The 16687-nt window shown below is 37.8% G+C and overlaps 1 long non-coding RNA gene across 1 annotated transcript; it reads left to right on the top strand.

The window, feature by feature from the left end:
- Positions 1-1745: 1745 nt before the first annotated feature.
- LOC128642000 (uncharacterized) lies at positions 1746-14857 on the top strand. The gene is made up of 2 exons (XR_008399604.1): positions 1746-1863; positions 14663-14857. It is a non-coding gene; the product is annotated as an uncharacterized LOC128642000 (long non-coding RNA).
- The last annotated feature ends 1830 nt before the right edge of the window (positions 14858-16687 follow it).

The following is a 16687-nucleotide window of genomic DNA, read 5'->3' on the forward strand; positions in this document are numbered from 1 at the left end:
ATTGTAACTTCAGTGTGGTAGCCACTGCATGCCGTTGGCATCATTTAGTTGGCATCTTCCTTTACAAAAAGATAATCAGAACTCCATATTTTGTTTTCTAAATCTCCTTTTTTTACAAAACTGTAGTTTACCTCATTACTTGTCAGGTCAATGTAAACAAGTGCTGAGTGTCTGTTTGGGTGTCTGTGTCTGAGTGTGTTTCTAGAGTGTCTATATGTGAATCCTTATGTGTGAGTGTGTGTGTGTGTTTCAGTGTATGAGTGTGTCTGTGTGTTTGTATGTTACTACCTTTACAACATTTCCAAGTTTAAATAGACACTTAAGAATAAAGTGCATATACGTTTTAGTCACTTGGTCAAAAATTGCACATGTCAAAGGGGGGGGGGGGGCCCTGATCAATGGTTAAGTCAGGGGCCCCAAAATTTCTAGTGGCGGCCCTGTTTGTAATTCTTACAACTTCAATTAAAATAATAAAAAAAAAAAACAGCCCACAGACCATCTCCAAAGACCTACAACATCATCTTGCAGCAGATGGTGTCACTGTGCATCGTTCAACAATTCAGTGCACTTTGCACAAGGAGAAGCTGTATGGGAGAGTGATGTGGAAGAAGCCTTTTCTGCACACACGCCACAAACGCACATTTGGACAAGCCAGCTTCATTTTGGAAGCAGGTGCTGTGGACTGATGAAACAAACAGTGAGTTATTTGGTCAAGGGGCAGTATGCATGGCGGCAAAAGAACACAGCGTTCCAAGACAAACACTTGCTACCCACAGTAAAATTTGGTGGATATTCCATCATGCTGTGTGGCCAGTGCTGGTACTGGGAATCTTGCTAAAGGTGAGGGTCGCATGGATTCCATTCAATATCAGCAGATACTTGAGAATAATGTTGAGGAATCAGTCACAAAGTTGACGTTACGCCGGGGCTGGATATTTCAACAAGACAACGACCCAAAACACTGCTCAAAATCTACTCTGGCATTTATGCAGAGGAACAAGTACAATGTTCTGGAATGGCCATCCCAGTCCCCAGACCTGAATATCATTGAAAATCTGTGGGGTGATTTGAAGCGGGCTGTTCATGCTCAGCAACCATCAAACCTAACTGAACTGGAAATGTTTTGCAAGGAGGAATGGTCCAAAATACCTTCATCCAGAATCCAGACACTGATTACAGGCTATAGGAAGCATCTTGAGGCTGTTATTTCTGCTAAAGGAGGCTCTACTAAATATTTATGCAATATTTCTGTTGGGGCGCCCAAATTTATGCACCTGTCTAATTTTGTTTTGATGCATATTGCACATTTTCTGTTAATCCAATAAACCTAATTTCACTACTGAAATATTACTGTGTCCTTCAGTTATCTGATAGTTCAAAATGAAATTTCGTAAAATCAATGTGATATACCGTTGTTTGGTTAACCCAACTTTTTCACAGTATTCCTGTTACATACAGGTGAACAAAATGTATGCAAGATATAGAAACAATAAAATAGAAAATAAAAATGAAAGCAAAATAAAACTTAAAAAATCTCTACATACAGAGAGCGATTATCATAGAACACCTGGCCAGACCTATGTTTGTTCGTTACCACTTCTTTTTATAAGTGTTGGGCAGACAATACTATCGGAGGTTAGCTACAACTGCTTAAATGTGACAGATATTTGTCTCATATGTCAGCAGGACATTGTCTTAAAACACAATTTTTTTGTGATACTTTAACCAATTTATGTCATTCATGTAGGTTACACAAGTGGGACCTGTATTGATCTCAGATTCCACAATCCTTTGGACCCTGGAGGTTACTAATGGTGGCTTATATGACAGCTGAAAGTTCATCGATACTTGTTCAATACCTGGGTGAGTTCCATTATATGTATTGTATTCATTGTACATAGTGCAATTTGTGACTTATAAGGGGTCAGATGCAGGTAGTTTATACAAGAATTTCGCTGCAGTATCACTTTTATGTTCCTGGACGGACCTAAGTTTTATATTATAGTAACTATTAGGATTTTGCCCTCCATTTTGTAATTTGTTAGAGAATGTCATTTTAAGAGTAGTAAACTGTAAATAGGGATGCCCTCATGTGTCACAAAACAAACTTAAATGGACATTAAACACTTTGAGATGTTAATATAAAATAATAAATTGCATATATATATAAATAAGTCTGCAATATACTTTCATTATTTATTGTGTCCCCTTTTCATGTAATTCCACTCACTGAAATTGTGAGCTTTTCAGTTCCCTTTAGAAATGGAAGTGCAGAACTCTGTTATATCCCACACAGCCATTGGCTGCACACTCTAGTGACCTATTTATAACTGTCCTTAATTGGCCACAGCAGAGAAGGTAACCTAAGTTACAACATGGCAGCTCCCATGGTGTTAAAGGGACATTAAACGCTAAATAAATTGGTTGGAATGAGTGACAATGAAACATTATCCTGTTGTAGAGATAAGTAACAATAGAATGTTGTTCACACAATATGAATATGTAATATAAAAGTTCAGTGTTTCAGATCTAGAACTTTCAGGAGTGATTGTACCAGTTCCAATTCTGGAACAGGGTCTAAGTTTTTATTCGAATCTATTCATTGTCCCGAAAAAGGAAAATTCTTTCAGACCAGTTCCAGATCTGAAGTTTTTGAATCATTTTGTAAGAGTCCCAACTTTCAAGATGGTGACTATAAGGACTATTCTGCCTTTTGTTCAGCAAGGTCATTACATGTCCTCAATAGACTTATAGGATGCGTATCCTTATATTCCGATTCATCCAGACCACTATCGGTTTTTGAGATTCTATTTTCTAGAAAAGCATTACCGGTTTGTTGTTCTTCCATTTGGCCTAGCAACAGCTCCAAGAATCTTTTCGAAGGTTCTCGGTGCCCTTCTATCTGTAATCAGAGAGCAGGGTATTGCGGTGTTTCCTTATTTGGACGATATCTTGGTACTGGCTGAATCTTTTCATTTATCAGAATCTCACACAAATCAACTTGTGTTATTTATTCGAAGACATGGTTGGGGGATCAATTTACCAAAGAGTTCCTTGATTCCTCAGACAAAGGTCACCTTTTTAGGTTTCCAGATAGATTCAGTGTCCATGACTTTGTCTTTAACAGACAAGAGACGAATGAAATTGGTTTCTGCCTGTCGAAACCTTCAGTCTCGATCATTCCCTTCAGTGGCTATGTGCATGGAAGTTTTAGGTCTCATGACTGCAGCATCGGACGCGATCCCCTTTGCTTGTTTTCATATGAGACCTCTGCAGATTTGCATGCTGAATCAATGGCGCAGGGATTATTCTCGGATATCCCAATTGATATACTTAAATACCAACATTCAACTCTCTCTGTCCTGGTGGTTAGTCCATCATCAGATTATTCAAGGGGCCTCTTTTGTTCGTCCTGCCTGGACTGTGATTTTAACAGATGCAATTCTCACAGGTTGGGGAGCTGTCTGGGGGTCTCTGACAGCACAAGGAGTTTGGAATCCTCAAGAGACGAGGTTACCAATCAATGTTTTAGAACTCCGTAATTTTTTAAGGGCTCTTCAGGCTTGGCCACTATTAAAGAGAGAATTATTCATTCATTTTCAGACAGACAATATCCCAACTGTGGCATATGTCATTCATCAAGAGGGGACTCGCAGTCCTTTAGTGATGAAAGAAGTATCTTGGATACTTTCTTGGGCGGAATCCAACTCCTGTCTAATTTTTGCAATACATATTCCAGGTGTAGACATTTGGGAAGCGGATTATCTCAGTCATCAGCCTTTACATCCAGGGGAGTGGTCTCTCCATCCAGATGTATTTTGTCAGATTGTACAGATGTGGGGTCTCCCTGAAATAGATCTGATGGCTTCCCATCTAAACAAGAAGCTTCCCAGGTACCTTTCCAGGTCCAGGGATCCTCAGGTGGAAATGGTGGATGCATTAGCAGTTCCTTGGTTTTACCAACCTGCTTACATTTTTCCGTCTCTAGATCTCCTTCCAAGGGTGAGCTCCAAGATCATATTAGAACAATCGCATGTGTTTCTGATAGCACCAGGATGGCCTCACAGGTTTTGGTATGCGGACCTTGTCCGGATGTCCAGTTGCCAACCTTGGCCACTTCCTTTAAGGCCAGACCTTCTGTCTCAAGGGCAGTTTTTCCATCAGGATCTCAAGTGCTTAGTCATAGAGGTTTCTCTGACTCAGTTATTAATACTATGCTACAGACTCATAAGTCTGTTTCAAGAAAGATTTATTATCGGGTTTGGTAAACCTATATTTCATGGTGTTTTTCTCATAAATTCTCTTGGCATTCTTTTAGAATTCCTACTTTTCTAATTTTACAGTTTCTTCAGGATGGTTTGGATAAAGGTTTGTCTGCAAGTACTTTGAAGGGACAAATCTCTGCTCTTTCTGTTTTATTTCACAGAAAAATCGCTAATCTTCCTGATATTCACTGTTTTGTTTAGGATTTAGTTCGTATCAAGCCTGTTATTAAATCAATCTCTCCTCCTCTGAGTCTTAATTTGGTTTTGAAGGCTTTGCAGGTTCCTCCTTTTGAGCCTATGCATTCTTTGGATAGTAAACTACTTTCTTGGAAAATGTTGTTCCTTTTGGCTATCTCTTCAGCTCAAAGAGTTTCTGAATTGTCTGCTCTCTCTTGTGAGTCTCCTTTTCTGATTTTCCATTAGGATAAGGCTATTTTGCTGACTTTGTTTAAATTTCTTCCTAAGGTTGTGAATTCTAACAACATTAGTAGGGAAATTGTTGTTCCTTCCTTGTGTCCTAATCCCAAGAATACTCTTGAAAGCTCTCTACATTCTTTAGATGTTGTAAGAGCTTTGAAATATTATGTCGAAGCTACTAAAGATTTCAGGAAGACTTCTAGTCTATTTGTTGTTTTTTCTGGTCCTAGGAAAGGTCAGAAAGTATCTGCCATTTATTTGGCATTTTGGTTAAAGCTTTTGATTCACAAGGCTTATTTGGAGGCGGTACAGTCTCCGCCTCAGAGAATTACAGCTCATTCTACTAGATCAGTCGCCACTTCTTGGGCTTTTAAGAATGAAGCTTCGGTTGATCAGACTTGCAAAGCAGCAACTTGGTCTTCTTTGCATACATTTACTAAATTTTACCATTTTTATGTATTTGCTTCTTCTGAAGCAGTCTTTGGTAGAAAAGTTCTTCAGACAGATGTTTCAGTTTGATTCTTCTGCTTATGATTTAAGTTTTTTTCTTGAAATTTATGGGAATTGTTTTAAGAAAGACTTATTTTTTTTATGGCTATATTTTTTTCAGTGGAAAAAACGCTTAACAATTACATGAAAGAAAACATAATTTATGTAAGAACTTACCTGATAAATTAATTTATTTCATATTGGCAAGAGTCCATGAGGCCCACCCCTTTTTTATGGTGGTTATGATTTTTGTATAAAAAGCACAATTTTATTTCCAGTTCCTCTTCTTGTATGCTTTTTTTCTCCTTATTTTATCACCCCACTACTTGGCTATTCGTTAAACTGAATTGTGGGTGTGGTGAGGGGTGTATTTATAGGCATTTTGAGGTTTGGGAAACTTTGCCCCTCCTGGTAGGATTGTATATCCCATACGTCACTAGCTCATGGACTCTTGCCAATATGAAAGAAATTAATTTATCAGGTAAGTTCTTACATAAATTATGTTTTAAAAAGAAGGAATGTAAAGCTTTAGAGCCAGCCCATTTTTGGTTCAGAACCTGGGTTTTCCTTGCTTATTGGTGGCTAAATGTCAGCCACCAATAAGCAAGTGCTATCCAGGGTGCTGAACCGAAAATTGGCAGGCTCCTTAGCTTTAAATTCCTGCTTTTAAATAAAGATTGCAAGAGAACAAAGAAATATTGATGATAGGAGTAAATGAGAAAGTTTAAAAAATTGCTGCTCTATCGTAATCATGAAAGAAAAAAATTGGGTTTAGTATCCCTTTAATTATGCACCGTGCACCAGCATTTTAAACACAGCACTTGCTCAGAAAGCCTAAGGTGTTTTTACCATCTGGTAATGACTCAATTTGTTAATTGCTGACATGATACCAACCCCATTAGCTTTCCGAGCAGCTGCAGTATTTAAAATGCTGGTGCACTGAGAATATCTAGCTATGCTTCACATGCACATGGGGGGAAAAATGTTAACACTAAAACATCCATAAGTTTTACTAGAAGCATTTTGCCAATACATGTAAAATATATGCAAATATGTTTCTATTAAAAGATGTAATTAATCTATGTGCATTTCAATTTTTACTGGAAAGTCCCTTTAAATATTGGCATAAGTGTGTATGCCATATGGGAACAAACATGTCTGGCTAAAATGTATTGGTTTAGGCTTATAATTATGACCACAGACTTATGTATCAGGAATTACTGTCATTACAGGGTGCAGTGTTTTGTTTCTAAGGGCCCAATGATATGGATTTGTACATGAGCTTAATGTTATTTATATGAAACACATGAACTAACGCCCTCTAGTGGTGAAAAACCTGTCAAAATGCATTTAGATTAGAGGCAGCCTTTAAGGTCTAACAAATTATCATATGAACCTCCTAGGTTTAGGTTTCAACTAAGAATACCAAGAGAACAAAGCAAACTTAGTGATAAAAGTAAATTGGAAAGTTGTTTAAAATTACATGCCCTGTTTGAATCATGAAAGTTTTTTTGGACTTGACTGTCCCTTTAAATATTGAAATAATTTTTTTTAGCCACCAATCAGCCAGCGCTACCCAGGTACTGAACCAAAAATGGGCCAGCTCCTAAGCTTTACATTCCTGCTTTTTAAAAAAAAAAAAAAAAAAATACCAAGAGAACCAAGGAAAATTGATAATAGAAGATTAAATTAGAAAGTTGCTTAAAATTGCTTCTCTATCCGAATCATGAGATTTTAATTTTGACTTGACTTTCCCTTTAAGATAGTGGTCAGGAGTGTGGGTGTGGGAGGGGAGGGATCAGGGAGATAGGAGGGCAATCTCTGTATTACAATACTATTACCCTTACCAACTAAATAATTAACCCCTTCACTCTTGGGAATTTCAGAAGTGTGGTGCCCAGCTGCAGTTAGCAGTCTTCTAATTGCTAAAATCTAATTGCAAAGCCGTGCATGTCGGCTATTTCTCAACAAACAGGACCCCAGGGAAGCTTTTACAACCATTTGTCTCATGACTTCAGTAATTGTATGTAAATAATTTCAGTCAGAAACTCAAAGTTTGTGAAAAAGTTAACAATTTGTGTTAATATAATCGTATCTGATGGTCAAATACCAAAATAGGCCTAGATGATTGGTTTTCAAACCTGTCCTCAGACCTCCCTAACAGGGCACATTTTGAGGATATCTGAACTAGAACACAGGTGAAATAATCAGCTGATTAGTAAACATGGTTATTTTATCTGCTCTCACACAAGGTAATCCTGAAAACCTGGCCTGTTGGGGAGGTCTGAGGACAGGTTTGAAAAACAGTGGCCTAGATCAATAACTAGGGTTGTCTACTTTAAAAATATATAACCTTTTCATAGGTAAATTAAAATCTCTATTTCTGTTTAATCAGAGTGATAGCAACAATGCGATTAGTTCACCTGATGTGTTCAGCTAGCTCACAGTTGTGCATTGCTTGCAACTCCTTCAACATAGGATACCAAGAGAATGAAGCAAATTTGATAAAAGAAGTCAATTGGAAAGTTGTTTGGAATTGTATGTTCTAGCTGAATCAAAATAAAATTCTGGGTTTTATTTCCCTTTAACAGAATGTCTGTCTGTTGGGACTAAATAGGTCTGTTTCCTGCAGATGTTGGGTGTCTTTCCTCATTGTCATTTTTATAGTTAAAAAACTGGAATAGAACCAGATTCCCACAGAAATAAGTTATGTAAAAAGTTTATCTGAAATTAAATAAAAAAAATATATATTTCATGATTCAGATAGAACAGCAATTTTCAGCAACTTTCTAATTTACTCCTATAATCATTTTTTCTTCGTTCTCTTGCTATCTTTATTTAAAAAGCAGTAATGTAAGCTTATTTGCCGACCCATTTTTGGTTGAGAACCTGGGTTATGGTTGCTTATTGCTGGCAAAAATGTAGCCACCAATAAGAAAACTCTATCCAGGGGGCTGACCTTAAAATGGGCCGGCTTGTAAGGTTTATCTTTCTGATTTTTAAATAAAGATAGCAAGAGAACGAAGAAATATTGATAATAGGAGTAAATTAGAAAGTTGTGGGTTTAGTAATTTAGTTACATTGTAATTGTGATTGCCACAATTGCAAAGTAAAGGGGGTGGTGTCTTTTTTTCCAAAACCTCGGTATGATTTGTTTAATACTGTTTATAGCTCCTTGCAATAGGGGGGAATGTAGTTTTGAGGTTAATTTTGATACCGCATTAAATACAAATATCAAAGGGTCAGGCTCTAGGCTGCTGTTGAGTATTTATGTAGTTAAAAACATCCTCCCAGAATTTTATGATTGTTTGGCCATGTCCACCACAAGTAGTATAAAGACCCAGTCTGGAAAAAGATACTCCAGTCTTTGTGGCGTGAGATTCCACCTTAGCCAAAATTTGTAATTTGTTTCTAAGAGGGAGGTGAAATGTGCAAATTTGGCAGTTTTAATGATTTATAGTATAGCACTCTTTACATGACAAAACAGGAAGTAGGTCTTTCTCCCAAGAAGCTATATAGGAATAGAGAATTGTAGGGGGGCAGTTGTTAAGAGTCAGTGAACGATTGAAACAATATGTTGTATCGGCCTCTCTGATCAGCACACTTTCTCATAAACTACAATGTTTTGTTAGGGAAGCTCTTACTCTATGTTAGTAGTTTCCAAAGTGTGAGGTGGCCCTCCCCAGTGGGGCACTAAAGCATATACAAATACATTTTACAATTTTCTTTAAAGAGAAAACATAAAGAATATATTATGGGGGAGGGGGGGCATTGTCTTGTAAATGTTGTCAGAGGGGAGGCCCACCGCCTATGACTTTGAAAACCACTGCTCTACGTGTAATGATAAAATATTGCAGTTGAGTATATCAAAACCAGTGAGAGAAAAGGCCTTCACCAATGTCAGGCATTTGAGGATTAGGTAGTTATTTCAAAGAGTCCGTTAAAGTATAAAATGTGAGTAGACTGAGTAATGTGTATCTGACGGGACCCATGGAAGTCCTGCCAGAAAATCTAAACTATACAGAATAGAAATTAGTGGAGAGGAACTTGAAAATTACATGAGGAATTTATTTACAAGCTTAAACCATACTTCATATGGGTACTCTGCCACTTGAGATGGGCGATGAGATGCCGGTTGTGGCCCTCGGGGAATAGAATGTACCAATTTAACCAACATTATCTGAGTTCTAACTAAAACAATCCATTTTCTTATGCAGAAAAAACACTGACTGATATTTATCTAAGTCAGGGACCCAGAAAAAAATACTGACTGATATTTATCAAAGTCTGGGACCACCAACCTACCTGACTTGGGTAGTCATCTTCTTCAGATGTAAGACTTTATAATGGTTTAGATTAGATTCGGGGAGAGTGATAGAATTGGTTTGGAATATATACAGAAAAGGATCTAATTTTTAAAATACGCCACCTGCTAACTTTGCTCTCCCTGCAAAGTTTCCCTTTCATTCAAACTCCATTATATTCTATGGGATACATTTTGCCAATTTTTTTTTTTGTCTTGCCCATCAAAGTTTTGATCATTGGGCGCTGAGTTACCATGACAACATGCCAAGTCTCTCTGAAAGCTGTCGGGGACCCAATGGTCATGTTGTTTGAACTTTGAATGGTCTCCTTATACTGTTGGCGGAACAACTCACACCTTAAAACAAGCAACGGAAGTTATTTTATTGGACTCTTTGCCACCAGTTGCTTAATGGCTGCATCCACCATAATATAAATACAATAAGTATTTGGAGTGCATATCACTTTTAAGACTATTTTATTACTGGACTTTTGCTTGAATATAACTATGTTTAACTCCTGGAAAAGATTAAACTCATAGTTAAAGCTCCATAGCAGCAATGCACTACTGGGAGCTGGCTGAGCATATCTGGTGAGTCACTGACAAGAGGCATTTGTGTGTAGTCACCAGCTGGCTCCCAGCAGTGCATTGCTGCTCCTGCCCTGACCCCACCTATTCATGCTTTTCAACAAAGGATACCAAGAGAACACAGTAAAACTGATATTAAAAGTAAAACTAAGAATTGCAGGTTCTTTCTGATGCATGAAAGTTACATTTTGACTTTTATCTCCATTTGAACAGTGTCAGTACCCAGAAATCCCTCTGAGGCTACTTGGTTTTATTTTGAAGCTGTGACTGCCCCACACCTGCAAAACATACAAGTCATGAAAGCAATTGTATGATTCTTATGTATAGTATTACCTAACTACAGCCCCAATGACATATCAAGCATGTGACAAAATAGATGTTATGCTCAAATTACTGTCGTTTTGTCTGTTTTCTGCTCTTTACAATATTTGAACACCAGAATTTTCACCAAGTTAAGAAACATATAGTGTTCAGCTGGTTCCTTAGCAATCTATTTATGTCCTGTGTTTCTATGGAAACTATATTTCAACACGCATATGATGTAAGGACGCAGCGCCACAGTGCAGAATGTAAGGGTCACCAAGTTACTTTACCTCTTGCTCTATGTTTCTATAGCAACTGTATTTCCTTTGTTTTTTTTTACATCACGGCACAAAATGATGTCACTTGTCAGATGCCATTTTCAAGTTTCCTGAGCAGGAAATGCCTTATTATTGGTTGTGATAGATATAGGGTATTTGGTGATGTCAGTACTTACTTCTAGTTTATAGGAGTGTTATACTGCGGTTTAATTCAAGCAATTAAGAACAAATGGTAGGGACTCACATACTATACTCCAGCTCTGGGATTAAAGATATATAAAACTCCCCAAAAATGTGTGTTTAAATTAAAATTTGCTGCAGTGCAATTTTTTCATCAAATACATGTCTGTAATAAAGTTCTATTGTTTTCTTTAAATTTTTGATTAAAAAATATACATTTTTCAAACCCCCCCCCCCGTAGGACTCATTATGCGAGTCCATTCACAGTGGTCTACCTGGGTAGTACAAGCCAATGCACATGCGTGTGTTCGGCTGGTGATGTCACTCTCAGTGCTCCAGTGTCCGCAAGAGTACAAAACATTTTCTTATTGCAGGATTCACGATTTTTTTGGCGTGCTGATGAAGTGAAACTGCAGCACACTAAGGGCTAGATTTATGAAGCCCCTACGGCAGCAAGTTCTCACAAGAACTTGCTCGCCGTGATTTATCAAGCAGCGGTCACCAGACCGCTGCTTGATAACGCTCTTTGCCACCTCTAAACTGGCGAAATTCAATCATTGACAGCTCCTGCCTGCGTGTGATTGGCTGTGCGCGGGCAGGGGGCGGGATTGCACGCGAGCGCAAAATTGCGCTCATGTGTAATGCCAAATACCTGCGGGTAATTTCGCCAAGCCACAGGCGAGCTGAGGCGTACAGGGGCACGTATATGCGCCCCTGTACGCCTCAGCTATAATAAATCTAGCCCTAAATGTACCTAAAATTGGGCAAGTTCGACTAAATTTCTCCTAATCTGTTCCCATTCTCCTTAGAGAACATGTGCTCCAAAAAAGGGTTAATTAATTCTCCTAGTTACAAATTTATAATTTAGATTCTCCTATAGAGAGCTAAAAACTCTACTGCAAACACCTGCATTAAAGTTCTCCATAACTACTGTGGCGCGAATAGCTTTAGAAAATACTCTACCAGTTGTAGATGCAATGTTACAAAAAAAGGGCTCTACAAGATGCAAAAGTAATACAGGTGTATATATCAAAGTGCAATAATGTTTATTAGAATTAAAAAATAATACGTATTGGGATGATAAAAAATATAACAGAGCGCAAAAATAATATATAACAGAGCATAAAAATGATATCTATTGAGGCATAAAAATAAGCTATAAAAGAAGCGCTAAAATAGAAGTATAAAAACGATGAATATTTAGATGTATTTCCTTACATGACAGTTTGTTGGAGAGGGGTGTTAAAGCTACAAGGAAGGCTGTATAAATATTTCTATTGGTTTATATATAACTTACATGGAGAATAGTTGCTTATATTCAGTGATAAATAAGGCGCAGATACTAATCCGACTACAGAAATGTATCGTTAGTTCTCAGCTCTCCTATAGAGAAGCGCAAAGAAAAAACAACATATTTTTTATAAATTGCACAGACTTTTCTAAAGGAGAACTGAGAACACATAGGAGAATTACAAGGAGAATTCTCCTTTTATGAGTCCTAGGTAAGTATATAAGTTGCATTCAAATCATTACCCCATGACTAATGAGCAATCAGTGAATGAAAATATATTACTATTAACATTATTTCATTATAAATGTCACTCAAACTATCAAAATAGCTTTAGGATGAGTTTGTGACTCCGCTATTTCACAATACACGGATCTGAATTAAAGTCTTTGGGTTGGATTTATTAAGCAGCGGATGCTGCCTTCTACCACTATCGTCAGTACTTTACTCCCATGAATCACCCCTTTAACAAGTTAAATATTACTGCTAAGGGGCATTGTCCTTTTCTCTGGCCTCATACACATAAAATGTTCCTTTAACACCTCGACTGCTAGAGAGGGAGTCACATAGTGCACAGCAGCGCACTGCTCTTGTGAATGTGTTTTCTGTAATCAGAACCACATGTATGTGTAGTCAATTATCTCCTTGTACACAAAAACAAACAGACAGGTGTGTCATCACAAGTTAATTGCCTTATTACTCGTCCTACGTCTGACATTCTCTATGCCTGGTGAGCGCCTCAATCTGCCTTGTAATTTAAATTGTTCTCTCCCTATTCTAGTTGAGCTTTTGCCTAGGATTTATATGGTGACAAAATGACCCTCATATACCTGTGACGCCCATGCACATAATCATCTCTGGGGAAGCGTGTCCCTAATTTGTCATCATCTTCCCCACTATACCAATGGCTGTATCTATACATAAATGTTAATATATATTTCTAATACTCAGGTCTTGGGCATTGGTGATTATTATTGCCCCCCCCCCCCTACTTTTAACTTATATGGTTTCTGGAGATGCCACTGCCCTGGTATTATCACACTTCCCTTTAAAACCACAGACTGACATTGAGTGATCAGAGATGTCCCTTATGTTTAACAGCGCTAAATACATCATATGTGTATGCTAAATATCATATGCTATCTCCATGCCCATGTCAGCTCATACAAGGTCCTCTGCACCAGTGACTTTCCCCAGAAATTTCTTAAGGGGGGCACTTCCAGGAGGCCCATGGTTGATTTGTGGGCTGGGCCTCAGCATGAGGACAAAACTGGGCGTGTCACAGGAACTGCGATATTGCATGGGAAGTATGGGGGTGGGAAGCCACTGTTGGGGGGGTAGTGCTTCTCTGCTCCCTCACCACTTTCTGCACTATGTAAGTATGTATGTATTGGGTACTTGTAAAGTGCGGCTAATCACCCGTAAGCGTCTCAAGGCGCTGCTCATTTTATTAACCTCGGAAGAATGAAAGGCTGAGTGGACCTCGCCGGGGATCGAACTTGCAACCCTTGGATTGCTACAGAGCTCAGCCACAGTGCCTTAGCACTACATGTTGTACATTCTGTTTTCATTCTTTAGCTTTACATGACATTCTGCTTTATAACTTTTTTCATGCTACATCTGGCAGATTCAGTTATTTCTTGAAATGTATTACTTATAGTAAGTTTTGTCTTTTGAACGTGTTGTTGTTAAAGGGACAGTCAACACCAGAATTTTTGCTGTTTTAAAAGATAGATAATCCCTTAATTACCCATTCCTTAGTTTTGCATAACCAACACAGTTGTAATATTACACGTTTTACCTCTGTTATTACCTTGTATCTAAACCTCTGCAGACTGCCCCTTAATTCAATTCTTTTGACAGACTTGCATTTTAGCCAATCAATGCTAACTCCTCAGTAAATTCACATGTATGAGCTCAATGTTATCTATATGAAACGCATGAACTAACACCCTCTAGTGGTGAAAAACTGCAAATGCAGAGGTGGCCTTCAAGGTCTAAGAAATTAGCATATGAGCCTCCTAGATTTAGCTTTCAACTAAGAATACCAAGAGAACAAAGCAAAATTGGTGATAAAAGTAAATTGGAAAGTTGTTTAAAATTACATGCCCTGTTTGAATCATGAAAGTTTTGTTTGGACATGACTGTCCCTTTAAATTTACATTCTCTTACTGAAATGACCTGTTTTAATTTGTCAGAGCATATGATTTATGCATTTATGCAACATTCAGTATCTAGGATTAGTAATATAAAAATAAGATGCTCTAATAAAATAGAGTTTGTGACTTTTGCAGCAGACTGTCCCTTTAACTACATTGATACATCTAGGGGTAATTTTTATAGTTTATTCCTCTGAATAAAGAAGTAAATTTGCCTCTGTTCTGCAGGGGGAAACATTTATTGTGTTATCTTATCAGCAACTCTTTTTATCGTCATAACAAACTGCCAATCAACATAATCAGTGCTACACTCACACCTAGTTTTACTGTGATTTAAATTTGTATCTATATTATTTCTAATGTATTTTTACCTTTTTTTTAAATGTTATTAGGGTTACCAGGTGTCCAGTATTTAACCGGACTGTCAAGTCATTTAACTATCTACGATCACACTCTCCTCGCCGCTACAGATCCTATGATTAAGTTCTCATTGAGGGCACAAAACTATTAAGGATTGTTGTGCTATGTGCCTTTGTTTTTTAATCATGCTTTAATAAAGTCAGTTTTTATTTTTACAGCCCTTTTTTTTTTGGTGCCTTTTGTTGTGTGACTGTTTGTCATGATTTTGTATTTTAACTGTCTGTCCAGTAAATTCCATACAAAAATACTGAACACTAAGGGGCTGATTTATCAAGGGCCGAATGGCCCCTGTTTCTGTGCGAACCTTCAGTCTTAAGATCGCTGCTCCATAACTGGTCTGCCGCCTCTAAGGCTGCGGTCTGCAATCCGTCCGATCCTATACGATCGGGTTGATTGACACCCTCTGCTAGCAGCCGATTATCCGTGAATCTGCAGGGGGCGGCATTGCACAAGCAGTTCTTAAAGTTCTCCATAACTACTGTGGCGAATAGCTTTAGAAAATACTCTACCAGTTGTAGATGCAATGTTACAAAAAAAGGGCTCTACAAGATGCAACAGTAATATATATAAGCGCAATAATGTTTATTAGAATTAAAAAATAATACGTATTGGGATGATAAAAAATATAACAGAGCGCAAAAATAATATATAACAGAGCATAAAAATTATATCTATTGGGGCATAAAAATAAGCTATAAAAGAAGCTCTAAAATAGAAGTATAAAAACGATGAATATTTAGATGTATTTCCTTACATGACAGTTTGTTGGAGAGGGGTGTTAAAGCTACAAGGAAGGCTGTATAAATATTTCTATTGGTTTATATATAACTTACATGGAGAATAGTTGCTTATATTCAGTGATAAATAAGGCGCAGATACTAATCTGACTACAGAAATGTATCGTTAGTTCTCAGCTCTCCTATAGAGAAGCGCAAAGAAAAAACAACATATTTTTTATAAATTGCACAGATGCGCTTTTCTAAAGGAGAACTGAGAACACATAGGAGAATTACAAGGAGAATTCTCCTTTTATGAGTCCTAGGTAAGTATATAAGTTGCATTCAAATCATTACCCCATGACTAATGAGCAATCAGTGAATGAAAATATATTACTATTAACATTATTTCATTATAAATGTCACTCAAACTATCAAAATAGCTTTAGGATGAATTTGTGACTCCGCTATTTCACAATACACGGATCTGAATTAAAGTCTTTGGGTTGGATTTATTAAGCAGCGGATGCTGCCTTCTACCACTATCGTTTCAAGCTGACCTGAAACGTAAGTTAAAGGGACAGTCAAGTCCAAAATAAACTTTCATGATTTAGATAGGGCATGTCATTTTAAACAACTTTCCAATTTACTTTTATCACCAATTTTGCTTTGTTCTCTTGGTATTCTTAGTTGAAAGCTTAACCTATGTAGGCTCATATGCAAATTTCTTAGACCTTGAAGGCCGCCTCTCATCTAAATGCATTTTGACAGTTTTTCACAACTAGAGGACGTTAGTTCATGTGTGCCATATAGGTAACATTGTGCTCACGTCCGTGAAGTTACCTCGGGGTCAGCACTGATTGGCTAAAATATATGTCTGTCAAAAGAACTGAAATAAGGGGGCAGTCTGCAGAGGTTTAGATAAAAGGTAATCACAGAGGTAAAAAGTGTATAAATATAACTGTGTTGGTTGTGCAAAACTGGGGAATGGGTAATAAAGGGATTATATATCTTTTTAAACAACAAAAATTCTGGTGTTGACTGCTCCTTAACTTCTCCACCACATTTTAAGTGCCGGACTGAAATAATCCTGATCTGATACGATCGGGATGATGGACACCCCCATCCGGTAAGTGCCTCATCCTTCCCAATGACCTGCCTCAGTCTCATTTACTCCAATGCAGGGGCGTATTAAGGCATAGGCCAACAAGGCCGGTGCCTAGGGCAGCAGAGCCACTCTACTGAACTCAGGGCCGGGTGGCTAAATGAACCGGGGCCCGG

The sequence above is a fragment of the Bombina bombina genome, chromosome 11, assembly GCF_027579735.1.
Source record: "Bombina bombina isolate aBomBom1 chromosome 11, aBomBom1.pri, whole genome shotgun sequence".
Lineage (NCBI taxonomy): Eukaryota > Metazoa > Chordata > Amphibia > Anura > Bombinatoridae > Bombina > Bombina bombina.